The following is a 14,548-nucleotide window of genomic DNA, read 5'->3' on the forward strand; positions in this document are numbered from 1 at the left end:
TATACAATCCTTTACCTCACACTTTTTTAGCTGCCATATCTCCTTGTTCTCCTGTATTTAACTTTATGAGTTTTTTTAACCCAACTATATATTTATCTCTATTAAGTTTTATCTAGTAAAATGGCCCTTTTATATCAGTCTGTAGACTCTATCATCAAATACATTATGTAGACCTAGCTTTGTGGCTATAAAATTGGTTTGTTAGATAGACTATATATTTATCTAAGTCATTAAAAAAAGTAGAGAGGAATAAATTGTAAGTCAGTAGTAGAGCCAGTGGGGCATGTAGATGGTGCCATCATGCATAGAGTGCTGAGCCTGGAGTGAGGAAGACTCATCCTTTTGAGTTCAAATCTGACCTGAGATACTTACTAACTGTATGACTCCGAGAAAGTCACTTGACTCTGTTTGGATTGATTTTTTTCCATCTGTAAAATGAGTTAGAAAAGAAAATGACAAAACACTGTAATACCTTTGCCAAGGCACTTCAAAAAGTCATGAAGAATTGGACATGACAAAAAATAATTGAACAAGTAGAGAAAATATTCCATTGACCATGAATCATTCTAGTATTCTTTGCTTTATATTACTTTGGAACTAATTAAACTAATTAAAATTAAGACCCAATAAGAATAAGACACCTGTTAGGCATTTGGAGCTTTAGGACAAAACAGAAGATAAGCAGTTAGAACAGAAATGCTGCTAAGCAGGAGACAAGCACTGAAAGAGATGGCAAGAGCACTCCAAAGGTCACTTTTCCAATTTCTCAAGGTCAAGCTCTGTTCCCATTAGCACATGTCTCCATCAGGATGCCTATCTTGGACTGTTTACAAGTCCAAATTTTCTCTTTGTGAAGAACCTGGAAATCAGTTGGTGCTTGAAGATATTTTTTACAAAGACAGTTGGGTAAGTTCCTCACTGGCTGAAAAACCAAAATCCAACTACCACTTCAGTTCCTTTTTCATCAGATTCATTAATCAATCAATCAATTAATAAACAACTATACATAATTACTAAGTATCCACCCTGCCATGGATTGTTTTTCTTTTGTCTTTAGATTCCTAGCTCCTGGTACAAAGTAGGAAGGGCAGTAAGTTCCTCAAGGGCTCAAAGATTTGTAGTTAGAAGGATTTTTAACATTTATTTAGCTACTTTACAGATGAAATTTTTGTAATAAGTAAAGGTTAAATTACTTTTCCAAGGTTACACAGGTTCAAAGAAGCAGAACCAGGATTGTTGCCTAGAATCTTGATTCAAAGAACATTAATAGAAATTGAACCTGGAATTTCATTATTATAAAAAATTTCTAGATAAAGAATTTCCATCAGGCTGTGGGTGCCTTTGATATAATTTATATTATTTGAGAATCTTTGCGCATTGAGAGATTAAGTGATTTACCCAAGATCTCACAGCTAGTCTGTATCAGAATCTAGATTTTCTTGTTTGTGAAACCAGAATTCTGCCTCTCCCTATATCTTCTTTGACAACCAACCCAAAGCTGTTTCCATGACACCAGAGTACCTTTCTCCACACACCTAAAATCTGAGTTAGGAGATGAGGGGCTAGTGAGGGGTGAAGGGTGAGGGAGAAAGAGATAAATCAGCCAGAGAGAGAAATGGAGAAGGCCAGAGGGGAAGGAAGGAAAAAGTTCATGAGAAGAAGATTCAGTCACAAAAGAAATGGTTTGGTCACAAACAATTTGAAATGTAACATTTCACAGGGTGATTTATCTGGCTTGCAAGAGTTCCTAATAAAGGACTGTCAGTCTCTCCCCCATTCTGCTCTACTCAGAGCTGAACTTGGTGAACAGAAAATTAACTTAGCTGAAAAGTTTTCCTGATATTTTCTTTCTTTTTTCTCTTTCTCACCCGGTGCTCCCATTTTTAGCTCAATATTAGTTTGGGGCCCAGCCGCCTCTAGGGGCTCCCTCTCTCCAAAGATAGTCTTCTCATTCGTGGTCCATTCTAGAAGGAAATATTTGAATCTGGCTAATTTATAAACGACTCTGAAGTTGGTTTTCCCTGGAGGGTTTCCCTACCATCTGAAATCTCATGTTTCTATTCAGAGCTGTCAAGTAAGCAGTTTGCCTCCTTGGAAAAAAATCCATAATGTGAAGAGATTGAATCCCTTAGAGGCAACCCTAAACCCATGGATACAGGGAACAAAGAAAGTTTGGTGTCAATAAACTGCTCAAGCCCAGAATCTAGAAGAGCCATGCTGACAATAGAGAAAGTGCTAGCCTTGGCACTGAGGTTGGCCAGGCAAGTAAGAAGGAGGTGGATTGAATTCATTTTCCATCCATGTTGTCAGGAGTGGCCCTGAGGCAAAATTGCAAAGCAGAGAGAATCACAGAATAAGAATGTTAGAGCTTCAAGGGACCTTCGAGTTCACCTTGTCCAAGGCCCACATTTTAGAAAGTAGAAAATTTAAGACTCTGAAAAGAAGGGAAGAGAATTGCAAGGTGAAGGTCACAAAGCAAGTTTAGTACCACAGATTGGATTAAAACCTTGCTGTCCTGATGCCTACTTCATGCTTTCCATGAAACAGTAGGAAGATCTCTGGCACTACTTCTAGTTGCCTGGTGTCCTGTGATGGGCATTCTAGTATAAGAAATGTTCATGGCATCTCTACCTCTGACTACCCCCCCCCCTTTCCCTCCTCACTGATGCCTTTGCTTCTGGGTCTTAACTCTTCCTCCATCTCCTACCAAAAGTTACTAATCCAAGATTTCTTAGCCTTAAGACTTAGAGTTATCAAGGTAGGAAGCAAACGTGATTAATTACATATATTAAAGGAGGATAGTGGAAAGAATATAACTTGAGATCAGGAGCTCTAGATTCTCAATGCCTATCCCAGAACTTAGTTTATAGAAGGCATTTAATTAATGCTTAATGGTTGAGTGTGTTATTGCATTTCCTCTTCCCAGGGTATTTATTTCTAAAAAAGGAACTCAGAAATTTCAAAATCTCAGCCCAAAGAATTAGATTTCTACTCATAGAGTTATATTAAAAAAATAAAAAGGGCCACCTTCTACATTAGAGCCACATTAAATACCTCCCAGTTTCTGTTCTAATATCATCTTACATATACTTTTCTTATAACTCATTGGTACCTATTTGTTCACATGCTATTTCCTCAATTAGACTGTAAACTTCTTAAAGACAGAATCATTTTTATGACTTTTTGTATACCTAACACTTAGAATAATAGTGCCTGGTTGATAATACTTATTTAACAAATGCTCTGTGATTGACTGACAGAATAATGAGAAGAATATTTTGGGGATGATGATTGTTCCCAAAACTTTATGTTTATAATTTGCATAGTTGACACTGATAAAGGACTCCAAATTTTGCAGATTGCTTTCCTTTTAACATTCTTCCATGAGATATATGAAATATTATTATATCCTGTTAGTAAATGAGTTATCCAATTACCACTCATATGAAAGAGTGTTCCAAATCACTATTGATCAGAGAAATGCAAATTAAGACAACTCTGAGATACCACTACACACTTGTCAGATTGGCTAAGATGACAGGAAGAAATAATGATGAATGTTGGAGGGGATGCGGGAAAACGGGGACACTGATGCATTGTTGGTGGAGTTGTGGGAGAGCAATCTGGAATTATGCCCCAAAAGTTATCAAACTGTACATGCCCTTTGATCCAGCAGTGTTACTTCTGGGCTTATATCCCAAAGAAATATTAAAAAAGGGAAAGGGACCTGTATGTGCCAAAATGTTTGTGGCAGCCCTGTTTGTGTGGCTAGAAACTGGAAATTGAATGGATGCCCATCAATTGGAGAATGGCTGAATAAATTGTGGTATATGAACATTATGGAATATTATTGTTCTGTAAGAAATGACCAGCAGGATGAATACAGAGAGGCTTGGAGAGACTTACATGAACTGATGCTAAGTGAAATGAGCAGAACCAGGAGATCATTATACACTTCAACAACGATACTATATGAGGATGTATTCTGATGGAAGTGGATTTCTTTGACAAAGAGACCTAACTCAGTTTCAATTGATAAATGATGGACAGAAGCAGCTACACCCAAAGAAAGAACACTGGGAAATGAATGTTTAAACTATTTGCATTTTTATTTTTCTTCCCAGGTTATTTTTACCTTTTGAATTCAATTCTCCCTGTGCAACAAGAGAACTGTTTGGTTCTGGAAACATATATTGTATCTAGGATATACTGCAACATATTTAACATATATAGGACTGCTTGCCATCTAGGGGAGGGGGTGGAGGGAGGGAGGGGAAAAATCGGAACAGAACCAAGTGCAAGGGATAATGTTGTAAAAAAATTACCCTGGCATGGGTTCTGTCAATAAAAAGTTATTATAAATTTAAAAAAAAAGTAAATGAATTATCTCTGGATCAGTGACTTTAGAAGTCACATAGCCCAATCTGTTAATTTTATAGATGTTCACACTGAAGCCCCCTTCCAAATTGAATTATTTGTCCAAGGTCACATATATATCAAATGACAGAACCAGGAATTGTACCAAGGTCTTTAACTCTGAATCCAGGGAATGCTGTCATCAGCCTAGGACTAGTTTGTGTTAGAGTCAGGGATTGAGCTTGAATCCTGTGATTTCAAGTATCAGAGATTATTGGTTTATTTCTGCCACACACCTGCTGATATACTGGTAAGAATCAATTTGTAAAGATAGTTTATTCTATCACCACCTTTAGCTTACTAGCAGATTTCATCTTTCCATGGAAGGGGATAGCATGATAAACCATTACATCCACATACTATTAGCATGAGGTTTAAAATTCATTGAGCTTAGAATTAGACACTTATCCACTGCCTTTACTAACCAAGGTAAGCATGCCCTTCGGTGCTGACTGAATTACTTTGCCAGGTTCCATAATATTGATAGACTACAACTATATGTAAAACACATAAGCATAGAAGGTCTATCCACCACCATATCTGGTCCCAAACTCACTGTTTCATGCTCATTCAACTTCACAATGAATTCAGTTATCCACTTTGGATAGAATAGGGCTTGGTTTCCCTTTGTTTTAGCTAAAATCTTAGAGCCTTTTCTGGGGCAAAGGGCACTATATTTTATTATACCTCCTTTCCTCCCTATTTCCACTGTTTGGTTGGAAGGAAAGGGAATGGGGAGGAAGTATTCACTTGATTCACCATCCCTGTTATTATCTTTCCTAAATCAAAAGTGATAGTACCTTGCTGCACAACAAATATTCCCAGCAAAAATACTATCTGACACCAATGATAAAATTATAACTGGGCAAAGTGCAATATTTTGCCATTTTTTTTTGCCAACCCAAAGTCAGGGAGAAACATAAAGCCAACAAATTGACATCTACCATCTTGTTTTTTATTTGGTTTTGGTGCAGGAAAAGACACCATCCTGGAATAAGGAAGACCAGAACTGGTATCCTGTCTCAGATATTTACTAGCTCTGTGATACTTGGCAAGGGGCAATAACTGGTTTTGTTCTCAATTTATTCATCTGTAAAATGAGGATAATAATATCATCTGCCACACAAGCTTATTGTGAAACAAAAATAAGAAAAAAATACAATTTATATAATATATAAATATGAATTATAATATGCTATATATAATGTGTGTATATAAATTGTTGTTCAGTCACATCTGAGTCTTTATGATCCCATGGACAGTTGAACACCAATATTGTTGTCTATGGGGTTTTCTTGGGAAAGATACTGAAGTGATTTGCTATTTCCTTTTCCAAAGGCAATTAGGAGTTAAGCTACTTGCCCACAGCTAGTAGTCAAAATTTAAAATATGATATAGTATCTGACACATTGTAGGAGTTTAATGAATATTTAATGTTTGATTTATTGTTATTATTGTTGTTGTTGTTGTTGTTGTTGTTATGAGAATACATGACAGAATAGCACAGCATTATCAATGATCTAAGTGATAGAAGGGAAGCTGGGGGCATTCTAGTCAAGTGGTGCTGGTGATAAGACAAAAAAACATAATGAGTTTCCATTTCTTCCATTCCAGGAAGAAAAGATATGGGTATCACTTATCATTGATAGAGAAATCCACTTGCCCCAAATCAAGTTGCTGAACTAAGCCATTCTCTCAAGATCCCTTTTATCTATAGAAATCTATGATTTTTCTACTGAATTTCAGTACTTTCTATCAAGATTAATGAGTGTTACTCCATTTGAGAGAAGCCTTCAGTACAGTTTAGAAGAGAGTTTTGAGGTAAAAGGAAAGCTAATAAAGAAAGTCTGATGACTTCTCTCCCCCCTCTCTCTCCATATGCATATAACAAATTTATTTCATATTCAGGAATACCATATTCCACCTAGGACCATATAGCAAAGCCTATAACCATCTTTATAACTGTTTGTCACAGGGTACTTCCCTAGCCATGTGACTTTTTCCTTTCACTCCAAAGTCAAAATTTGTAAGTTGTTAGAGGGGGAAATTGGATGTATAATCCTCCAAAGACATTAGAAACCAGGAAGTCTTGAGAACTAAATGGCCTGTTTTCTGTTTCATAGTCTCACATTACCATCAAAAAGGGAATGTTTAAAAAAAAAAAAAAACACAGGACTTTGATTAAATAAAAATTCTCAGTGCATATTTTTTCCCTCTTAGCTGATGATGTACTTAAGATGTAAGGCCCAAGAGTGCAAATTGAAGTAATCATAAAACAGAGGTACAGAATGAAAAACTGAAGTGAAAAGTTTGTAATCCAGGCAAGCTCATCAACTGATTCACCTTCTGAAGTACTTTTTAATTTCTTATTGCTAAAGAAAACAAGAGTAGGTTGAAGCTTTTCACTTATGAGAGAAAATGACTCCATTTTTCCACTTGCTTCCAATGTTTAGTTATATTAAGACCCAAATCTCAGTTTCCTTATTTGTAAAAATGAAGAGATTAGATTAGATGATCTCTATAGGACATTCCTGCTTTGAAATTTTATGAAAATCTATCTGGTTATCTGTATTTTATTGATGAGAAACATGGAAAACAAAAAACAAATGGAAGAAACTTATTTGAGTTTCTCATTTTAGAGATGAGAACATTGAAAATAAGAGATCATGTGAATTGCACAGGGTCACATAATTCATAAGTAGATGAGTTTGGATTCAAACTCAGATCCTCTTGATTCGAAGGCTAACACTATCCACTATGCCATCCAGATACTACCTAACCACCTCAAAAATAAAAACAAAAATTATTGTTTAATGATTTCTTCTGCTTAAGACAAGTGTTTTTAACCTAGAATTTGGAGATTGATTTAGAGAGCCTGTTGTGATCCTGGGCAAGTCACTTAATCCTGTTTATCTCAGTTTCCTCATCTGTAAAAATGAACTGGAAGAGGAAAAAGCAAAGCAGTCTAGTACCTTTGCCAAAAAAATCCAAATAGGATCAGGAAGAGTTGGACATGACTGAAATGACCCAACAATAATAAATTTTCACTAACCTTTATAATTTTATGTATTTCATTGTATGCATTTAAACATATCATTCTGAAAAAAGATCCATAGTCTTCTTCAGACTGCCAAAGGGATCTATGACATAAAAATTTTAAGGAACCTTGGCCTAAGGGAAACCAAGTCTTCCACTGTTGATTGATTTATCCTTTCCCAGAAAATATCATAGTTCTAGGCATATAGTAGGAATTTAATATAAGCTTGTTGTCTGACCTATCCATTTTACCCCAAGTACCAGATGAAGCTCATCTTTCTATAAGTAAACAAAGTCCTTTTTTGATTTTTTTTTCCTATCCCAGGGCTGTTGTAAATTCAGATGTTCTACCTACCTGAACCCCTGGCCTTACTGATAATAACTGATAGTTAGACACCAATAAGAAAAAAAAGAATATATATATATATTTATAGCTGTGGATATCTTTATGATCAAGAATAAGTAATATCTATCTCTAGGAACTCCAAAATTTCTTCTTAGGGCTGGTCCATACTATCCATACTGTGTGTGAGATGTATGAAAGTATGAGCTATGTTGAGGCTGTGATTAAAAGTATTATTGCTTCTTTAGAAAAAATAAGAAAAATATTTGGTATAATTCTAGATTATTTGTTCATTCTTATAAGTCAGTATACTGAATGAATTAGGTATTAAATATTTTTATCAGACATTGAGAGTAGAGAATTTTGGAATATTGCTGTCCTTTGGCAATGATACTGGGGAATTCTTCTTTCTCCCTTAATTAAAGTTGACCAAATTTCTTGTAGATTATTAGAGTAGTCTGACATAGTTGTGTGTTGAGATCTGTCAGCTCACACTTTATGCATTTCTTTATTGTTGCTTAGTCCTTTTCCTGTCCTGTCTAACTTTTTGTGACCCTATTTGAGGTTTTCTTGGCAGAGAAACTGGAGTGGCTTGCCATTTTCTTTTTTAGTTCATTTTACAGATGGGAAAACTGAAGCAAACATAGGTAAGTGACTTACTAAGTCTTCAAGACCAGATTTGAACTCAGACAGATGAGTCTTCCTACCTCAGGCAGGCACTCTAGTACTATGTACTATATACTCTATGTCTTTTGCATCCTATGGAACTGATAATGTTGTTGTGCCAAAGAGTGATACCAATTTTACACATTTTTCACCTTGATATTTCATTTTCCTTGTGCCTTCCTGATCATTAACTCAAACTCCTTATGCCAACATATCCTTTGGGAAAATTTATAATGAGCTTTCAATATGATAAGAGGATGTAATATTCAATCTAGTCTAAAGGCTAAAGGAGCCCAGAATTAGAGGATGGTTAGTCATTAGAAGTCTGGGGAAACTAGGAAAACTCACATAACTTTCACTTATTGAGTAATGACTAACTCTCATAATAAGTTCTCAGAAATTTCTTGGCATTAAGAATCATCTTAATGTAGATAATAATTAATGTATGTAATGCATTAAGCATGTATAGAACAGTAATCGCTTCTTGGGTTTCAAAGGTAATTAACCCTTGGTCATTGACCTTTTTCCGTTTCTCCCACATATAAGATATTCTCTACCATATCATTATTCTGGATCCCAGTAGAACCTTTTAATTTTCCCTTTGATCCAGTAGGCTGATGATCCAGTGTGCTGATGACCCATAATTGAGACTGTGATCACAGGATCATAGATATAAAGCTGTGAACAACCTCTTTGGAAGCTAACGCCCTTCACTTTAAAGATGAGGAGACTTTGGGTGATTTGCCCAGAATCACAAAACTAATAAGTACTGAGAGAGGATTTAAATTCTGGTCTTCCTAACTCAAAGCAAAACATTCTATTCACTGTACTACATAACTGCTCCCATTTTCAACCAGCACATCCAACACCTTTGGCCATAAACAACATGGCCAACTTTTCCAGAGAAAGAACATTGTGAATCTTTCCAACGTTATTCTCCAGTGATTTCTAAGCTGTAAAGAATAAAGTGTGTCATTTCTCCTCTCCACATTCAGGAGAACAAGAGGTTTTCTCTCTGTTGCTTTCATCAGAATAACAGATCAGATTAAATAATATATGCAAAATATATCATACCTTAAAGGTATGATATATTTACTACTACTACTACTACTACTACTACTACTACTACTACTACTCCTCCTCCTACTACATTTTTGGTATAATGCAGAAGTTTTGATGAGGCTTCTAAACATAATCTCTGGGAAAAGCTTCAAGATTAGACCTCTTTGGTTCCTTCTCCAGTGTCCTGGTAACTCATGCTCTCTTTGATTAACTCAAACTTTCCAGATCTTGTTCTTAGCTTTAATTCACTAAAACAACTTAAGCTTTCCAGATCAAGTAATCTCAAATTAAAAGAGAAAAAAAACGTCATTATTGAGACAATTCTATATAGAATATTGGAGTTCAAATACCATCTGTGATGCTTACTAACAGTATGATATTGGGCAAACCACTTACTCAATGGACTTTAGTCTCCATATATCCATATAAAATAAAAGTTTTAGATATACTTTGAGCTTTGTGTTTTTCTAGTTCCAGAATATGACCTGAGAAGAATAAAAGAGTCTAGCCAATGTCAGAGGAAACAGGGCCAGCAGGTGAGTTCATTGACTTCATTACCTCCCCTCTTCTTTCATTTAACCTCAGCACTGTGTATCTGTCTCTTATGTCACTGCATACAAACAACTGGTTCCAAACCCTGCTGGTACTGAATTCATGCTGGGAATTTCTCACTATTTGAAGTTACTGAAGAGCTTCCAAAAAGACATGGCCCCTATGGAATTATAGAATTCCAGAGCTGTAAGGATCTTAAAAATCATGCAGGCAAAATATTCCCAACATTTTTTGCGCCCTGAAGATCTTTGGCATTCTGGTGAAGACTATAGATCTCTTTTCAGAATAATACTTTTCATTTCATAAAATATATAAAATCACATTATTTCAAATTATATTGAAATATAGTTTTATAAACTATGAATTTATCTTAAGTTAAGAAACCTTGCTACTTTAACCCTTGCTTGTATGATTTTTGTTGTTCAATTGTTTTTCAGTCACATCTGACTATTGGTGAGCCTTTTTGGAGTTTTCTTGAGATGTTGAAGTGGTTTTCTATTTCTTTTTTCAGTTCATATTACAATGAGGAAACTGAGGCAAGCAGGATTAAGGTACTTGCCCAGGATCACAAAGACAGTAAGATCAGATTTCAATTTGGGTCTTCCTGTCTCCAGATCCAGTGCTCTAACTACTGCACAACCTAGTTACCTGTACTTTATATAGCTCAGAAAGATTTTCAAAATATGAACTAGAGATACCCTTTCAGAGGGTCTATGAGATCAAAATCATTTTTATAAGTATGATAACTTAATTTTAATGTATTAAACATTTCTAGATATAGCTCAGATAAAACTTCTTGGTAAAGGTTTCAATAATTGTTTAAGGGGTCTTGAAGGTAAAAATGTTTGAGAAGCACTGGTATATTGATTGAATAAAATTGAGGCCCACGCAGGTTACATGATTTGTCCAAGGACATACAGCTAAGCTAACAATAGTACAGGTAGAACAAGAATCAACAGGTCTTACTCTTAAGACTTTTTTTTGGCTGGACACAAAAAGGATAATTAATTTTTAAACATAGGTTTCACTGAAGGATATGTGAACATAGAGAGAAATAAATTGCTTCTACATATCCCAAAATATTCATATCTTCTTTCAAGTAATTGTTCTTTCCCAACCCGTATCTAACTCAGAGAGGTATGGAATAGACACTAGGAATATACCTAAATCTCTTTTCGTGACTTAAGATTAATAGAGACAAGGGCCTTAGCTAGGTTTGTGCCTTTATAAACAATCTTTAGGAAAGGGATAACATGTGAAAGACATTTGCTTCAAGTTCAGTGCAAATCATATATTGCTAATGCCACAGAATCTTTCCTCTTCTCTGGGATCAAATACTGACTGTATTCCCAGGTCCAGAAAATTTTAGTATTGCCATGTAGTCTTGTACCTAATATCCCATCATCTATTCCAAGGTCTTTTTCAGGAATTATTAATCTTTCTTGTCGTGGACCCCCTTGGCAGCCTGGTGAAGTGTATGGATCTCATTTTTTTTCTAAATTCATAATTGACATAAATTATATATTTCATTTAGAGGTTAATAAAATAAAGGTATAATTTTTTCCCAAATCTCATTCATGGAACCCCCACTTTGAAATCTAACCTCCACTCTCCATTTTAAAAAACTCCTGTCCTACAGCATTAATAGTCAGTTACCTGGTATCTGTAAAGTACCCACAAACTGCTGGGAGTAACTATTTACCACCTCTCCTCTACCCAGTGAATTTCCCTAAACTGGAAAAATAAGGAGAAAATCCTTTTTTTAATATGCCATTTCAAAGTTTATCGTCTCAAGCAAGGGAAAGTGTTGATTTCAGTGGGAGCAAGTCGGGCAGGGGTAGTAAGAACACATGAGTATTTTTTTTATTTGAGGGGTTTAAAAAAATCAGCCTCCTCAAAGAACAGGTCACCTGTATTTCTTTTCTGTTCCTGACCCAAAGGTGATGTAATTTCTTTGGAGTTTTCCATGACTATTTGGCCTGTGGCTCCTGCCCCAGGCACTGCCCAAGCAGTCAAGTGTGAAATTCACTTCGAAATCTCTTCCTTCTGGGCTCCCCCTTCCTCTTGGAAAGTGCCTAAGAGAGGCCCTCTCTATGAGACACTCTGAGATGAGATTGGGAGCTGAGTAGACTCCTTCTAATTGCTTTGAAAGCAATTTGTGAATGTCCAGCCGCTTTTCCTAGCCTCTCAAATGGTCTGTTCGTTTCGCGTCTGAGTTCACTCATCTCCTTGCAGTGCCTGCAGAAGGAATTGAGAGCAAGCAGCAATGTCAGACTCAGTGCCCCTTAAAGAAATTCACTGTTTCTTACCCTATTCACGGCTCTAGAAGCATTCAAGAATCATTAGTGTTTGATGATCTTGTGTTTCAAGACTTCAATCTCTTGTACTTTGAAATTGAAATTCCTTAGCCTGCAAGGGACCCAGCCTCTGACAGCTGACTTATCGAACTTTCTTAAGCTGCAACAGCAAAGAAAGGAAATCTATCAGCTTTACCTCTTGCAGCAACAGTATCTGTGAGGGAACCACTAAACGCCCGCCAAATCCTGCTGAAACATCACCACCCCCTGCAGAGGTACTTTATCTTTAGTGGGAGAGGTAGAGTGTGGGGTTGTCCCAGGAGACAAGGAGGGAAGGTGCTAAGTGAAAAGGAATTGTTTGGGGTGAATAGTCCTATATAGCCATAAGGATGTGTTAAAATAATGGTGAGTCAGTCCTACAGTCCATTCATCCATTCCAGGAAACTGTCTCTACGTGGGATTATGAACCTCAAGAATTTAGGAATGTTCTTAAAACATGACTAATTTCCCTTAATATTGCATTTTTTTACCATGAATGATACTATAATAATAATTGAATAATTATAATAATGATAACACTTTATATTCACATAGTGAGTAGGGTTAGAAAGTACTTTTATATATAGCTTTATCTTGTTGGCCCTTACAAAATATACTGAATCGTACAGTGCAAGTATTATTGGAATCCTGCCTCAGGTATTTATTAGTTGTGTGATCCTGGACATGTCAATTAACCTCCCTTGGTCTCATTTTCCTCATCTGTAAAATGAAAATAATACTAGTAGCTGCTTCACAAAGTTGCTGTAAAGATCAAATAAGATAACATGAAATGAATTTTGTAAACATTAAAGTTCTGTGTAATTAATTATCATTATCATTGTTCTTTTGCAAAAGAAAACACCAAAGATGAATGGATATGAAGTCACATGGATCGTGGCAGAAGAGGAATCTTAAAATTGCAATTTCAGGTTGGGTAGGAACTCAACTATAATTTTTAATATTGATGATTCTAATAACCAATATTTATACAGTATTTATTAAACTTACATAGCCATACATACATTTAGTGAGAAAGTTGAAGCTAAGATAGGATAAGTGAATTTCCCAGCACCATATACTTATTAAATATTTAAGGTGGGATTTTGATTGCCAGGCCTCTGTACTCCAAGTCCAGCCCCCTACATAATAGACTACCTTCTCCAATCCATAGATGAAGAATTCCCTTGATATCGCACTTGAGCAGAGGCCATCTGTGCCATTGCCTAAAGACCTACAATAAGAAACCTCCTCCCTTTTTATGTGGTTCAACACACTCATGCTTTGCTCTAATTGTTAGGAGGTTTTTCCTTACCTCATTATGCAGACTTTTTTTTTTTTTCTTCTGAAACTCTATTTCCTTCTTAGCATCACAGAAGTGGAAGAGGTGGGCAGAAAGTAGTTGGGAAAGTTTATAGGCATCATACTTCAGTTGAAACTTGTAGTAAGGGTCAAACTGGCAGAGTGCTCCCTGTAGGGAATACAATAGGTTACACTGGGAAGAAGTCAAGTGTCAAGTAGGGGTTTAGTAAGAATAATCTACAGTAAGTGTTCCTGATATTTTTTTGTGTCATGGAGTTTTTGGGTAGTCTGGAAAAGCCTATGTACTCTTCTCAGAATAATACTTTAAATGCACAAAATACAATACATCCAATTTAAAAAGGAAATGAAATATTTTGCGTTTATCTATCTGTCTGTCTATCTAAATTCATAGACTTTATATTAAGAACCCTTGATAAGGGAAGCTACTGAATTTGTCTGTTTATAACCCATTATTCCTGATTCTGTCCTCTGGGACTAAGCAAAACCAGTCTAATCACTTTTCTATAAGAAAAAAAAGCATAATACAAATGGCTTTGGACAGTCCTGCCAATATTTGAAGACAGCTACCTTTGTCATTATCCCTGCCCACTCTCTCTTCCCACCCTATTAGTTTCTCTTCTCCAGGCTAAACATCCCTACTTCCTTCATCTAATTTCTTTGTGACATGGACCTTGACCATTGTTATTGTCCTCCTCAGGAAGCCCAGGAAATGCTTTATCTTATCTTCTTCCTTTCTTTTTTAAGAATTGGGGTTGATTAAGTGAATCAATCAAATCACTCCATCCTATTTAAAGTATGGGGCAACTAAGTGGAATAG

General features: G+C 35.9%; 1 long non-coding RNA gene across 1 annotated transcript in view; it reads right to left on the reverse strand.

Annotated features, from left to right (window-relative positions):
- Positions 1-11,850: 11,850 nt before the first annotated feature.
- The window catches only part of LOC127539553 (uncharacterized), a 46,673-nt gene continuing 43,975 nt past the window's right edge, over positions 11,851-14,548 (reverse strand). The window contains exons 2-3 of the long non-coding RNA XR_007947985.1: positions 13,724-13,879; positions 11,851-12,313 (exon numbers count right to left, since the gene is read on the reverse strand). This is a non-coding gene — a long non-coding RNA (uncharacterized LOC127539553). The remainder of the gene's footprint in view (positions 12,314-13,723; positions 13,880-14,548) is intronic.

The sequence above is a fragment of the Antechinus flavipes genome, chromosome 1, assembly GCF_016432865.1.
Source record: "Antechinus flavipes isolate AdamAnt ecotype Samford, QLD, Australia chromosome 1, AdamAnt_v2, whole genome shotgun sequence".
Taxonomy (NCBI): domain Eukaryota; kingdom Metazoa; phylum Chordata; class Mammalia; order Dasyuromorphia; family Dasyuridae; genus Antechinus; species Antechinus flavipes.